Source organism: Sciurus carolinensis, chromosome 7 (assembly GCF_902686445.1).
Source record: "Sciurus carolinensis chromosome 7, mSciCar1.2, whole genome shotgun sequence".
Taxonomy (NCBI): domain Eukaryota; kingdom Metazoa; phylum Chordata; class Mammalia; order Rodentia; family Sciuridae; genus Sciurus; species Sciurus carolinensis.
This window is the reverse complement of record NC_062219.1, coordinates 33,687,424-33,704,161: the sequence shown is the minus strand read 5'-3', so window position 1 is coordinate 33,704,161 and position 16,738 is coordinate 33,687,424. Positions and strand designations below refer to the sequence as shown.

The 16,738-nt window shown below is 38.1% G+C and overlaps 1 pseudogene; it reads right to left on the bottom strand.

Annotated features, from left to right (window-relative positions):
- LOC124989179 (coiled-coil-helix-coiled-coil-helix domain-containing protein 2-like) overlaps positions 1-15,667 on the bottom strand; it is a 28,087-nt pseudogene extending 12,420 nt beyond the window's left edge.
- Between the last annotated feature and the right edge of the window lie 1,071 nt (positions 15,668-16,738).

Here is a 16,738-nt window from a genome sequence, read left to right as displayed (position 1 = left end):
TAAATTGCTGAGGTTGGCATCTGGAGTTGCTGGGATTATAGGCCACCATGCCTGGCCAGTTTTATCTTTTTGCTTTTAAAATTAATGAAGTAATTAGTTTTATAACTTTGAATCATAATTATTACTGTGTATTAGTTGTACAAAATAATAGGATTCATTGTGAAATTTTGAAATTTGCATTTATGCATATGACTTGGTTGATTGACTTGGTTGGTTTTGTTTTTTTTTTAATGCTGAGAATGGAACTCAGGTCATTGCACATGCTAGGCAAGTACTCTACCACTAAGCTATATCCCCAGCTCTTTTTTAAAGTTTTGAGACAGGGTCTTGCTAAGTTGCTGAGGCTAGCCTTGAACCTGCAATGCTCCTTCAGCATTGCAAATAGTTGGGATATAGGCTTTGATTATAATAGGGAGGATAGAAAAGATCACAGTTTTGTTTTCTCCAAGGATCTGCTGCCATTCAGGAAAGGCACGCTCTCCATCATTCACACTGCATTGGTTTTATGAGTGATGACAGAAACACAGAAACAGTATAACACATAACTCAGTATATGTAGCTTTCTTTCTTGCAGAGATGTACCTTTATAATGACTCCTACTACTTTTTGAAAATATTTATAGGTAGATAACAAAGTTAAAGATATTATTCTTTGATTTATCTTAAAAGTGTGTTATTGCCAAATGTGGCAATACACACCTATAATACACACTTGGGAGGCTGACACAGGTGAATTGCAAGTTTGAGGACAGAGTGGGCAACATAGCAAAATTCTGTCTCAAAATTAAAAATAAAAAGGGCCAGGGATGTAGCCCAGTGGTAGAACACCTCTGAGTTCAATCCCCAGTACCAGGAAAACAAACAAAACAGTGTGTTACTAAGTAATGATGATTCACACTTTTATTCTAACCAGCTACATCTGGACTGAGGCCTTTCTGCCTCCTCCTACACACTGAAAATTGCCTTAACTTCTCTGAATTTGAAGTTCCTCATCTGTAAATGGAGGCTTTATGATAATATCTATTAACTGGAGACTGACAAAACAAGACGTCAGTATCTTCTGGAACATTGCAATCAAACTGTGTCACCTTGACACTTCACTTTTCCACTCGCCTATTACCAGATCCATAAGCATTAGCTTATCCACTCTATCTTCCCAACATTTCCAGAAATATTTCCTTTCATTACTTCTAATGCTCCTGTCTTGGAGTAAACCACCATCATCTCTCACCTGGATTACTGCAATAACCTCCTAACTAGTTTCGATGTTTCTGCTTTTGCCCAAGCCCCCTTCAGAATTTTCTCAATGCTGAAGTCAGCACAAGCTATAAAATAAGAGTCAGATCATGTGGAACTCTCAGGATTTGCTCCGCCTGCACTCCTCTGTCCTCATGCCTCAACACTCTCCCACTCTCTCAATCTCCCACTCTCTTAATCCCCCCATCCGCACTGCTCTTTTTGTTCTTCCTGGAACACACATTCACAACTACCTCAGGTAGAACCTTTGCATATGCAGAAGCATCTGCCATAATGTTCTTCTCTCAGACATACCCAAGATTTGCTTTCTCTCTTCAGGTCTTATTCAAATGGGAATATTTGAATGCCTCCTCAGAGAGGCTTTCCCTCACTACTCTGACATTGTACAATCTCTCTCAAACCCCCCCCCCCCACCGCTCCTTCCACCTTCCTCCCTTCTCTGCTTTATTATTTTTCTTCTTGGCTTTTATTGTCATCTAGCATCCTATATATTTTACTTCTTAATTTTTTAAAAATCATTCCCATTAAAATGAGTTCTATGAGAGCAGTGATTCATATCTGCTTTTTACCTAGCCTGAAAGACAGTGCATGGCATATAGGAGTAATTCAATAAATAAATCAACGAATGATTAGGAAGTCGTAATATGGCTCAACCATTTATCTATGCCTATACTGTACCTCTAGGATACATCTCCTGGGATAACTTTGCTTCTTGTGAAAACTCATCTGATGTTCAACTCTGGAGAACAAGAGAAATCCCTACAATGTAGCCCTAGCTGTTGGGGTGATGACTCTGATATCAGTGGGGGTTCAGTTGGGGTCCAGGTTCTTGTTTTCCTGAACAAAGAATTAAGGAAGGCACGTGGAAGTAAACAGCAGAGCACAGATTCATTTAGGCAAAAATGAAAGTACACTCCATAAAGTAGAGGGGGTAGAGGGGGCAGAGCAGGGTGGCTCAAGACTCCATGTCCTGGTGAGTCTCTTGTATGCTGGACTGTGCCCCTCCCTTCCCTGAGGACCTGATAGAAGACCTTGGCCTATCTGTTCCCATTGGTTACTTTATTTTCATCTAATTAGAATACAGAACTTGTGGCAGGAGTTGCTATGGTGATAAACCCTCCCCAACAGGAGTTGTCATGGTAATGGGACTTAACATAAACAGGGACTTGATGACTCATCTCCCAGTCTCATATTCCCTGGCCTTTTTCTTGTACCATGCCTCGGCCATCTTGACATCTTTAAACTCCTACTTCAACTCCACAAGACCCAAAGGAAGCAGGGAAGGAAAGGGAAGCTCCTGGAAGTCCTCATTTAAATGAAAAGGCAGAGAGGAAAAGCAAGGTGCCAACCCCAACACACACACACACACACACACACACACATACACACACACTGGAGCTGCTACTGTAGGCAAAGAACATAAATTGGGGAAGGGGAGATCCTTGATGTGGATCAAACAAACATTTGGGGATTGGGAAATTTCTTTCTGAATGAAGACAGATATCTATTGCAAAAGTCTCTTCATTTTGAGGCAAGCTGTCTTTATGTGGGAGTGAAATATGGAAGGAAATTTCCCCACAGGAGAGCAAAAGGACTGTAGAACATTCTGGAAAAGTCTTGGTAAAGACATCTGAAGAGTTTAGATGATTTCTGTCTCCTTATTCATTCATTAAACTCTAAAATTTTATATCATGTCAAATCTCACTTGCTGTGAGAGTTTGGTAGCTGGTTTGGAGGCGATCTTCCCCTGTCCCTAAGAGAATGGTAAGAATTGCTCACATACACTTCACAGCCTTATCCCACAAATCTGGAACTGAAAAGTTGTTTGCAGAGAAAACAATGGAATGATGACTTACTCTATTTTTCATTCCATTCATTATACTTTCTCAGAATGTTACCAAGGAAAGACTTCATAGTAGAGGCCAGAAGGAGAGGTGTGTGTGTGTGTGTGTGTGTGTACATGAAAGAGACTAACTGGGTTAACAGAAAGAGAAAAGAGAGGCATTATCTACATTTGAAAGGACTAAAATTTTGCATTTGTTGACTGTCAGGCAGTTAAGATGCTGGTGTAGTTAATCTACAGGAAGGTCTTTTGACTTTGAATCCTTTCACAACATGGAATTTCATACTGACACTGAAAGAACTAATTATGTTCCATAAATCAATTGCATTCCTATACATCAGTGATGAATCAGCTAAAAGAAAAATTATAAAAACTATCCCATTCACAATAGCTTCAAAGAAAATAAAATATTTGGGAATCAGTCTAACAGAGGTGAAAGACCTCTATGATGAAAACTACAGAACACTAAAGGAAAGAAATTGAAGAAGACCTTTGAAGATGGAAAGATCTTCTATGTTTTTTGATAGGCAGAATTAATATTATCAAAATGGCCATACTACCAAAAGCATTATATAGATAATGCAATTCCTATTAAGGTTCACAGAAATAGTAAAAGCAGTCATGAAATTCATTTGGAAAAACAAGAGAACCAGAATAGCCAAATCGTCAGTAAGAAAAGTGAAGCAGGAGGAATCACAATACCAGAGCTTAAATTATACTACAGAGCCATAGTAACAAAAATGGTATAGTATTGGCACTAAAACAGACATGAAGACCAATGGTACAGAATGGAAGACACAGAGACAAACAGTACTCTCTTTGAGTCATTCCCAAAAGATAAGATTGCTTTTCAATAGAAGTATCCAAAGTCACTTTATAACTTCCTGTGGTTTGATATGTCAAAATATCACAACTACGCTCTTAAAAATTTCTTCTTGGTATTCAGCTAAATTCTTCATGCAGTAATACCAGAATATTTTTAAGGCCATTCATTCAATAAGAACATTTGACTAGGGCTGAGGATATAGCTCAGTTGGTAGAGTACTTGCCTTGCATGCAGAAGGCCCTGGGTTCAATCTCCAGCACCACAAAATAAAAAAGAAAACAAACAAACCAAACAAAAACAAAACAAAACATATTTGTCTACAAGTTTGATAGTTGAGACTTCTCACTAGCCATCTTATTCTGAGTTTGGGAGCAGTTTCTTGTAAATTTCTATATACGTAATACTTACCATCACCACTACCATTCCCAGGACTCACAATGGTGGGAATTAATAAAGTATGATAACAAGAACATTGGATTTTTGGTCTTAGTCCTCTTTGGCTGCTTTAACAAAATAAAATAGATTTGCCCAGTTTACAGCTGGTTATATATCTGGGTATTTTAAAGAAGAGAATTTTTTTTCCTTGCTGTGGTAGGCTGGGAAGTCCAAGATCAAGGCTCCAACAGATTTGGTGCTGTCTGGTTGGGACCTGTTTTTCATAGATGGTACAAAATCTCCTCCTAGAGATCCCGCATCACATTGGGGAACTGGTTTCAACATATGAATTTGGGACAGAGGAACACAAACATTCAGGCCAGAGTAGACTGGAAGTCTAAAAGTCAAGGTTTGATTCTGGCTCAATCAAGATGATGCCCACAATATAGTTACTGCTTGGTGGATATTTGTTCCGTTTTGGTTCTTTTCTCTGTGGAACTCCATGATTCACTGACTCTCTCTGAGCCTCAATTTTCTTATCTGAAATGTGAGAAGAAAATACTTTCTGGGTTGAATATGGATATCAAATGATATGCCTCTGAAAATACTCAGTAAACCTATGAAGCATTATATAATTACCAAACATTTTAAGGAAATGAGAATTTTAAAAAGGAAAAATGTCTTCAAGTAGCAATTCAAATTAAAAGACCAGTTAAAAGGTCCATGTCTTTTCATCCACTACTGGATAGAAGAAAGAGAGGATGTTGACTTTTTACTTGGTAAACACAGAACTCTGTATCTATACAGGCCAATATGGCTCTTCAGCAGTAATACTCAAAGAATTCCCAATGAGGGTCCTGATTGTGCTGAAACTTGTGCTGGAGACTTTTTAGAATGGACTAAGTCTTCTTAAAACTATGCTTTATCCCAGCATGGTGGTGTACACCTGTAATCTCAGCGATTTAGGAAGGAGGATCACAAGTTTGAGGCCAGCCATAGCAATTTAGTGAGAACTTGTCCAAGATAAAAATATAAAGGCCTGTGGTTGTAGTTCTGTAGTAAAGCGGCCCTGGATTCAATTCCTAGTACTGCAAAAATTAAAAATAAAATAATATGCTTTATTAGAAGTAAAAATTTATAGCTGAGCACTGTGGTGCATGACTGTAGTTTAAGCTACTAGTAAGAAAGAGGCAGGAGAATGGCAAGTTCAAGGGCAGCCTGGGCAACTTTGAGAACCATGTCTCAAAATTAAAAAAAAATAAAAAGAGCTGGGGTTGTAGCTCAGTGATAGAGGACCTTTGAGTTCAGTCCCCAGTACATAAAAAAAAGTAATGATTTATTAAGTCAATCACTATTAGAACTTACTTTCCCCAATGGTATAAGGAATTCACAGAGATTTTTCTAAACAGTTATATTTGATTAGTAGTTAAGAGAACGGTTCTGAGCTGGCTGTTTTATAGTAGAATATAAGACTTAGGAAAAAGCCCAATAACATTGGTGTGATAATTTCAAATTTCTGGAAAAAGTACTTGGTTTTTACCCAGTACTTTGTTTTTGTAAAGAGGTCACAATTTTGAAGTAAATTTAAGCCTTTGTTTCTGTTTATCTTTAATTTGAGGGCAATATTTTGGCTGGTCTTAAAGGTCCCCATCGCAACCACCCACTCTATTACATATGGTAAAAGCAGACACAAACTGTGTGTGAATGGGTCTGGCTATGTTCCAACAGACCTTTATTTGCAAAACAAATGGTAGCCCTGCAGCTCTAGTTTTCTGACTCCTGTTCTCTAAGGATAAATAAAGACCACCAGGAAACCCGTACTTTCCTGCAAAGTGTAAGCAGTAGGCCACAATTCTGTCTCAGACTTACACCAAATTTCTAGACCGCAGAGTCTTGGATAATCTCACCATTGCATAGGACTTCACTCTGACCCACTACATTCTGGACATCATGATGACTGGACTGAGAGCAATGCAAAATACTCTATATTTCTGAATACACGCTATATAGGGTGGGGAATAATCTCCCAACAAACTTCGGAGCCTGCCAACTTGGTAAGGTGCCTAGGAGTCCTGTGAATCAAAACAGGCCAAGAGGTTATCTGAGGGAAAGATTATTTCTGCAACTTGCCTCCCCAACCATCAAGAAACAATCCCAAACTCATATTACATTCAATATCAGAAAATTACCTGATAATTCCTGTGGGTAATGAGTCATACATCATTTGTTGGCACACAACACCATTGTCAAATGATGGATGAACAAGAACTACACTTTTCATGGTCCCTTGCCAGAAGGTTTCTAAATACAGTTTAGATTCTGCCCATGACGTGTACATGTACTTGAATTAGGAGGCAAAAGATAGAAGCATTCCTCTTTAGCCAGCCATGGTGGTGAATTTAGGATGAGACTTTTTGTAGCGATTTCTCTAGTTCCCTGCATCTTTCTCTCTAGGGCTTCAAGGCAACTATGATTATTGATTTTGGTCGATTTCATCTTCCTGACTTCTATTCAAAAGCAAGAAAATTCAGACTCTTTGGATTCATATGAGTATAAAAAATGGTTGTGAGATAAAAATTTGGGAATAGAGAGAGAACATTAAGTCTCAAGCCACAGGTATGCAAAACAACTTGTGAGCAATTTGATCCATGTTGGTGTACGCATGTCCTTACCCACAGCCAGTCAACTGGCTGATGCAAAGCAATAAAATCACAAGATCACTGCAAGGCATCTGGAGGAACTATTCTGTAAGGGAGCATGTGCATTAGTGACTTTGGTGACCAAGAAACAACCCTAGCCTTCTTAAAATAGTAAGCTGCATATCACTGGGTAGAGATTTAAGATGAATGAAACCCGCATTCTAGGAAGTAGCGTGGTTAGAATATGCAGGGGCAATGAGAAAACACAAGGAAAACTGTCGCAAAATCGTATTACCTGACCCTGACTCCATCTCTAGTTTAGATCCCTAACTACTGTCCCACTGTAAATGTGAAAACCCAACCAGGAAAATGTGACATACTCTCTCTCTGAGATTACCTCCATCCCCAATCTCGAATTTGTACTTTCCCTTTATAACATATAATAAATCTTTTGTTCTCATGTGTCCTTAAATTCCTTTCTGTGATATGGCCAAGAACCTGGAAGTTGGAAGTAGAGGTCTTTGCTATTCCTGGAGAAACCCTGTGGTGGCGGGGGGCCGGGGGGTGGGGGGAAGGGACAGTGGCAACTTCCCCTGAATTTAAACTTTTTTTTTTTTTTGGTACTGGGAGTTTAACTCAGGGTTGCTTTACCACTGAACCACATCCTCAGCTCTGACTATTTTTTGTTTTGAGACAGGTTCTCTCTAATGCCTCGAACTTGTGATCCTCCTGCCTCAGCCTCCAAAGTAGCTGGGGTTACAGGTGTATGCCACCATGGCTGGCTCAGACTTCTAAAGCATTTTAAGAGTACCACTGGGCACGGTGGGGCATGCCTGTAATCTAAGTAACTAGGGAGGCTGAGGCAGGAAGATGGAAAGTTTGAGGCAAACCTCAGCAACTTAGTGTAGACCCTCAAAATAAAATATAAGAAAGGGTTGGGGAGGTAGCTCAGTGGTAGAGCACCTCTAGGTTCAGTCCTCGGTATTGAAAAAAAAAAGTTATAAAGTTATAAATACTTAATCTCTGTATATCAGATGCCTTTATCTTAAAATATTAAGTTGATCTCCATTTTCTTGGCTTAGACTTGACTGCACTCAGGAAAGGGATCTAATTCATTTTTTGCATCTTTCTATCATAACCAACAAATTCTTGTTGGTGTAGTACTGCAGGGTGGTGACTATGTTTCATACATTGCATTACAGTCTCTGTCATGAAGCACTTCATGATACTATAATGTTTCATTTAAATTTTTCTTATTTTGTCTTCAGTTTTTTTAATTATTTATTTTTAAATTTTTTACAGACTGCATTGTCTTTATTTTAAAAATTGACATAAAAATTGTACACATTTATGGGGTACGATGTAATATTTTGATGCATGTCATTATACTTCTTTTAACAGTGCAGTGTTTGTATCTAAACCTCAAGTGAACTAGTCTTCCTAAAGGATTAGTACAGAGTATTATCACTCACAGCCATCTGGTTGTCTGTTATAAAGATATAAACAAAATATTAGTGGAGATAAATAATCCTTGTTGTTTTAATATCTTAGGCAATTTGATTCTATGTTCTGGGCTATCTGGGCATTAACTCTTAGAACTTCAAAAGCACAGATAATAGTAAAATGCTAAATTTAATTAGAAAGGGGCACGTTTTGAATACTCATTATTTTAAAAATTATTAGCTTATGGAGATATAATTAACATACTATACAATTCCTCCATGCAGTTCATATGTAACTCAATGATTTTTAATTTTTAATTTTAAGTTTTTGGTGCTGGGGATTTAACCAAGGGTGCTTTATCACTGAGCCACATCTCCAGTTTTTATTTTTTATTTTGAGAGAGGGTCTTGCTAAGTTGCTTAGGGCCTCACTAAATTGCTGAGGCTGGCCTCAAGCTTGTGATCCTCCTAGCCTCAGCTTCCCAGGCCACTGGGATTGCAGGCATGTGCCAGCATACCCAGCATGATTTCTAGTATATTCATAGAGTTGTGCAGCTATGCCACAATCTAATTTTATTTATTTATTTATTTTTTTATTTTATTTTATTTTTTTTTTAGTGATGTATGTTTTTTTTTGTTTTTTTTTAAATTTATTTATTTTTTTATTATTGTACACAAATGGGATACATGTTGTTTCTCTATTTGTACATGGCGTAAAGGCATACCATTTGTGTAATCATAAATTTACATAGGGTAATGTTTGATTCATTCTGTTATTTTTTTCCCTTCCCCCTACCCCTCCCACCCCTCTTTTCCCTCTATACAGTCCTTCTTTCCTCCATTCTTGCCCCACTCCCTAAACCTAACTCTAAACCTAACACTAACTCTTCCCACCCCACATTATGTGTCCTCATCCACTTATTAGCGATATCATTCTTCCTTTGGTTTTTTGAGATTGGCTTATCTCACTTAGCATGATATTCTCCAGTTTCATCCATTTGCCTGCAAATGCCATAATTTTATCATTCTTTATGGCAGAGTTCTAATTTATTTTATTTCATTTATTTTTGAGATGGGATCTTGGCACCCCACCCTGGGCTTGTACCACCTGGGTGGTCTAGATAACTTTTTGCCCCACCCTAATCTTGCTTGTCTTTGAGGACAAGATGCCTGAAGCTCAGAAGTTCCTCTTCAAGTGGGCTGGATGAAACTGACTGGACCTAAGACAGCTGCTAGAGTGACCACCAGACAACCTACAACTTCATAAGAGACATGATCAGTCCTTTATTTCTGATTCACAGCTCTATTCACAAGGAATAATTCTCTGATGGGAAGCCTAGCGGATCAGAGCACTTCCCATCTTGGTCACCAAATCTGTTATCAATTTTTGACCCTAAAAGGGTCCTTCCCCCTCCCCCATAATTGTGAAATCAATAACAAGATCAAGTACTGGGGCTGGGGTTGTGGCTCAGTGGTAGAGTGCTTGCCTAGCATGTGTGAAGCACTGGGTTAGATTCTCAGCACCACATGAAAATAAATAAATAAAGGTATTGTGTCCATCTACAACTAAAAAAAAAAAGACCAAGTACTGGTGGCCAGGCATGGTGGCAAACACCTGTAATTCCCAGAGGCAGTAGCCTGTTTACTTTTTTTTTTTTTAATTTTTACTTTTATTTTTATTTGTGTTTACTTTTCAGCTCTATGGATTTACGTATTTTGTACTTTCTGATTTCTCCATATCCTTGTTAGCACATGTTATTGTTCATCTTTATTACAGGCATTCTAGTGTGTGCAAAGTGGTATTTCTGTGGTTTTAAGTTTTGTTTTTCTGAAAATTAAGGATGTTGAGCATCTTTGCATTTCATTTTGGCGAAATGTCTATTCAAATGCTTTATCTACTTTTTTTTTCTAAAATTTCTTTTTGATTAGTCGTAGATAGATACAATATTTATTTTTATATGGTGCTGAGGGTTGAACCCAGTGCCTCACATGTACTGTGCCACATGTATGTGTAAGCGCTCTACCACTAACCTACAACCCCAGCCCATGTCTCCCTTATAAATTGGATTATGTGGATCTTCTTATAGTTGGTTTATAAGAGTTTAAAAATATATTCTAAATATAAGTTTATCAGATATATGATTTATTAATATCTTCTTCTACTATGTGCGTTGTATTTTCATTTTCATTCTGTCTGTCTGTGTGTGCTTACGTGTGTGTGTGTGCAAGCATGCGTGCGCAATGGGTATCGATCCCAGTGTACTGTGCATACTTGGATGTGCTCTATCACTAAGGTACTCCCTCAGACCCTCATTTTCATGATGATATTAAACAAGATAGGATAGATAACAAAACAGACAAACAGTTAAGGAAATACCCGCCTCCCCAAAAGAGGCTTCTCTGAATGAACAGACTACTCCTTGAAATTAACTTGTAGAAATATTGGAAATATTCCAAACATTCCAGCCAACTCCTTTGTCCTGGGGCAGTGGGAAAAGGGAGGCAGAACAGAGCTGAGTAAAGAATACAGATTCAGGGGAAAACCAATTAGAATGTTGCAGCTGAACCAATAGCCTTAACACTTTTCCAATGTCTGTTTAATATAGATTTGGATCAATAGCCTTGGTCCTTTTCCAATATCCATTTCGCATAGATATTGATATGCTCCTATCCAGCAGCTACATAAGCTCCTAGACTAGTACACTTAAGTGGGTTCCCCAACTGGGTCCCCTCTTGCTCTATAGGAGTTCTCTCTTTTCTTCTCACTTAAATAAATCCTACTCTTTTATGCTCAGTCTTCTTCACCATGGATTTCATTCTTCAAATTTGTGAGATAAGAACCCAGAAAGAAGTGGCAGGTGGTTGGGTTCTACTGCAACACTACAGTAGCAGAGGCTAAAAATCTAGTTTCAGTATCCACAGAAGCACAAAAGTTTGATTTTGAGAAGTTCAATGTAGCTATCTTTTTTCCTTTCTTCTCTCCTTCCTTTCTCTGCAGCATAGGGAATTGAACCCAGGGCCTCTCTCCTGCTAAGTAAGTGCTCTTCTACTGAGCTACATCCTTAACCTTTTCTTTGGTTATTGATACATTTGTTGTCATATTTAAGAAATTATTACCTAACCCATGCACAAAGATTGATTCCTACGCTGTCTTCTAAGAGCTTTATAGTTACTAGTGTTTTAAATATAATTTAATTATAATTTTACATAATTTAATTGTTAATAATAGCCAGTGTTAATAACCAGCTCTCAAAATTCCTGAAAGTTTAGCAGTTGGCACCAAGAATCTGGGTTGAGGCAGCTCCAACACACCACTGGTACTAAAGGTGTCTTTACAGAGCTAAAACTCAATGGGACTGCAAGGGAGGAGAAAGAACTACTCACTCACCTGCGGAGGCAGAATCAGCCAAGGGAATCTAGCCCCACTCTGATAAATTGTCTTCCTAAAGCGGGCTCTAAAGCAAATCTAAGCCTAATTCCATGAGGAGTCTCAGTTGTGGTTCTAGAAACTGCTCGTAAGACACACCAGTAAGATCAAAATTCCTGTGAACTCAGAAGACATACTGAAGTGGTGGTAACAGCAGTATCAGAGTGACCTTGTTCTGTGAAATTCCTTAAGTGGTTAAGTATAGGGAAGTGTATTCTAACCCAGGGAAATAAATGTAGTGGCCCCAAGTCATTATATTGAGCTCAAAGTCTCATACTCTTACCAATTTTTGCAGAGCATGTAAGTAAAGTCAGATTATATTAATGACTCTGAAATAGACATGTTTACTGATGAGGAACATTAAACTTTAAGGAAGCCATATATGTTGGTGCACAACTGTAATCCCAGCAACTCAGGAGGCTGAGGCAGGAGGATTACAAATTCAAGGTTAGCAATTTAACAAGGTCCTAAACAGTTAGTGAGACCCTGCTTCAAATAAAAAAATAAAAAAAGATTGGGAATGCAGCTCAGTGGATTCAATCTCTAGTACCAGAAACAAACAAAGAAGCAAAACAAAACTTTGAGGAGACACCAAGAATAGCAGACTGCAGAGTAAAAGGGAGTGAAGCACTGAAGATCTGGTTCAGGCAGAACAAAATTGGGGATACTGTGAATGACTCCTCTTTCAATGCTTCCTCCACACCTCCCACCAAAACAACTAAAAATAATGGATATACTATATAAAAATATTTTAAAATGATTCACATAGTTGGCAAGACAGAAAGGAATCTGTACAATAACAATAACAACATTCAAATAGCCTGGTGTGGTGGTGCATGCCTGTAATCTCAATGACTTGAGAAGCTGAGTCAGGAGGATTGCAAGTTTGAGGCCAGCCTCAGTAACTTAGTGATAACCTCAACAATTTAGGGAGACCCTGTCTTACAAAATAAAAAGGGAAATTGGGGTTGTAGCTCAGTGCTAGAGTGCTTGCCTGGCATGTGTGAGGCTCCAGGTTCGAGCCTTAGCACCACATAAAAATAAATAAATAAAGATATTGTGTCCATCTACAATAAAAAAATATTTATTTTAAAAAAGGGCCTGGGGATGTAGCTCAGTAGGTAAGCACTTTTCTTGCAGTATCAGGGATCAAACCTAGGACCTTTTACTGCTAGGCAAGCACTGTATCATTAAACTATCATTGAGACTTTTTAATTTTATTTTGGGACAGGGTTGCTAAGTTTTCTATGGTGACCTCAAACTTGTGATCCTCCTGCTTCAACCTCCCAAACAGCTTGGATTACAGATGACCACCAACGTACCAGGTTTGAATTTACTTTTGATATATTCTTTGAGAGAATGATACAAAAGGAAGGCAAGGGAAATCCACGGATATTTATAAGGCATTCTACTGGAAAGCATCCATGACCAAAATGATTAAAGTCAGGAACTGGTCAAACAAATGATGGTACATTAGCACAATGAAGCATACTTCAGTATGCATTATGCTATATGTAAAATGCGTGTTTGAAATAGCTACCTGAAAAATATTACATAAAAGTGGCATAAATAGTATTTTATGTTGTTTATATATAGAAATTATGTCTATATATACTACTACTATAAAGTGATAAGGATTGAAAGAGATCAGAGAAGCTGATCAGAGGAGTTTGGGTAGTTAATACTTATGATGAAGAGATGTTATATTCCAAGCCCTTTTTATTCTTATTTTGAGACAGGATCCAGCTAAGTTGACCAGGCTAGCCCCAACTTGGGATCCTCTTGCTTCAGCCTCCTGAGTCACTGGGATTACAGGCATGTGCCACAATGCCTAGCAGATTTCATTATGTAATTCCAGTTCATATGTAATAAAGTCCCAATTGCTTAACCTGACATTCAAGATCTTCTATACCTTTGGTTCCAACCTAAATTTCCAGTCATATCTCCCAGTCATTTGCCACCTGAATCAGCTGAACTAGGACGCCCACTCTCTTTTGCTTCTACTTTCACAGCCCTGCCTCTGCAACCCTGGAATGTGTTATCCCTGGTGCTTCAACTCTCTTAATCCACTCATTGTCAAATGTGGGCTCCAATATCACTTCCTTCTCCAAGCCTTTCCTGGCTCTTAGCCCATTGGAATCTTTACCCTTTGGGCCCATTATTTCATTTCTCTTGATCTGTATTTGGTTGATAACTGCTTGTGTTTGTTTGAAACTGAGGGATTTCTTGAGACATAGGACTGAAAGGTCCAGGACGAACTAGGACAGTTGGTCACTCTACCTGTTACAAATATGACGAGAGTCTCAGAGATAGGAAAGGAAAGTAGTGCTTTCTTGTGGATGTTTTCTGGGGAACTTGAAATGGCAGGTTGGCCACAAGAAATTCCAGGAAGGGAAAAAGAAGAGTGAGAATTTGTTGGACCTAATAATGAACCTGGTGCTGAAACCTTCAAATAAGCACACAGACCAAAAAAAAAAGAAAGAATCCTTTGGCAGTTTTTTTTTTTTAAAGGAATTAAGAAAAATGATGGGGAATAAAAATATATATTCCAAGCAAAGGAGCCTTAATAAGGATCTAAGTAGGTGGTAAAAGTACAGATCTTAAGACTGAGAAGAAAATTTAGACAGGTAAACAAGATTTTACTTTTATTGTTACCTTGGAAACAGAGTCAGAGCTATTCACTACTAGGAGGAATAAATTAAACCCAGAAGGTAAGGCTAAATTTTCTGGAGTGTTCTGATGCCAAGTTGAAATTCAAGATGAGTTTACAAAGGTTGGTAAAACAGAAGCAGATTAAATAAAGAATTGTATTAGAGATCTGCAATGTTCACTAACTATACTGTTATAGAATATACAAATTGGTTATTGAAGAAAAGATAAGGACAAATGAACTAAGATGTGTAATGCACTGATCTGTAACAAGTAAAGCATGGACATATTGAATATAGGTGCATATTAAAAGGATGGAAGGACCAAGAGATATCTAATAATCATGAGGCATTACAAATATGTGAGGACTTGTGGCCAGGTGTGTTAGTTAGTATTCCCTTGCTGTGGCAAAAACCTGATGTAATCAACTGAGGAAAGGTTTAATTTTGGTTCCGCGTTTTGAGATAGATGGGCTCTCAGAAAGAGAAAGAGACAATCACTAGGTAGAGACCCAGATCTATGAGCATGACAAGCCATGTTTGTCTTGTTAGCTAGATGAACAAAACCTCTAGCAAATGCTTGCACCAGATTAGTTAAAACAAAAGCATAATAAATTTAAATGTCGTCATATTCAATGTGTCTACAATGGATTTATGGCTGGACTGCTTAACCAGGAAGAAACACTGAATCCCAAATATCAAATGATTGACATGGGGTTCGGTTTTCACAAAAGCTTGCTGGGAACCTGCATTTTCCTTCCCAGGAAAACCCTATATTTAAAGAGAGAGCCCAACCCTGGATATGTCACTCTTCTCAGGTAGGTGAGGGGTGTGCTCACCTTCCTTTGGGATATATACACCTTTGCTTTGCTGTCCTTTGGCAAATCTTTTGCTTGTGCCTTGCTTTCAGGATGTCCTAAAATTCTTTTCAATAGTGTAAATCAAGAACCTACCTGGACCAAGTCGAGGATTCGCTCCTCTCTTGGAGGGACCCCCCCAGACCCCTGTCTGGTAACTGTTTCAGAGGTTTTAGTCCATGGGTAGCTGGCTGTGTTGCTTTGGGGCCCGTAGTGAGGCAGAGCATCACAGTGGGCAGCATGTGGAGGATTTGTCTTTAGATGAGGAAACTTCAGAGAAAACACTCTCCTGCTTTTGTTGCTCCTTGTATGTCCTGGTTTGAGGTTCGAAGTAGCAAATTTTTCAGGTATCATTTTCTGAGACCTAAAAAGTCAATATTCAGATTCATTAATAGCCAAAGAAATAGAAGCTAAAATAACTATTTTTACTTTATAAATGAAAAATGAAGGAAGAGCTTCTAAGTGGTAAAATTTTAAAATCTCTCAAAAATTGTTTATAAGCACGTAACTTTGCATGAATTTCTGGTGGATAATTTGGCAATATGTTTGAAAAACCTTAATGATTCATAATTTTTTACTTATCAAATCCCTTTCTGGGAATTCATTTTAAGGTAATAATAAAATATTTTCAAAGAATTACAGAAAGAATATTTATTGTATAGTTATTTTTAATAATGAAAAATAAACAGGCAAGGTGGTGCACACATGAAATTCCAGTGACTCGGGAGACTGGGAAAGGAGGATCGTAAATTCGAGGCCAGTCTCAGCAACTTAGTGAGGCCCTAAGCAACATAGTGAGACCCTGTCTCAAAAACAAAAAATAAGGGGCTGGGGTTGTGGCTCAGTGGTACAGCGCCTGCCTAGCACATGTGAGGTGCTGGGTTTGATCCTCAGCACCACGTAAAAAATAAATAAATTAAAGGTATTGTGTCCATGTACAACTAAAAAATCATTAAAAAAATACAAAGGGCTGCAGATATGGCTCAGTAGTAAAGCACCCATGGGTTCAATCCCCAGTACCAAATAAAACAGAAAAGAAAAGAAAAGAAAAAGATGAACAGATAAATTTAATTGAGATTACATAATTATAATCAATAGGCAGTCAATTAGTACATTTATATGAAGATTTGATATGCAGGATTGAAATAATGATGTAGAAGAATACTTAATGGGGTGAGAAACTTGTTGATATATCCTAAGAGAGAAAAGGTTACAATATCATATACAATATGATTCCATTTTTATAAAATGTATGCTAAAGGAGTATGTGCACGTATATATGTCTTCATATGTATCTATTGAGATATACTTTTGGTTTCTTCTAGTTGATATATTATTAATTTTGTGTGTGTGTGTGTGGGGGGGGGGGGGAGTGACAGGGATGAAACCCAGGGCCTTGCACATGCTAGGCAAATGCTCTATCAC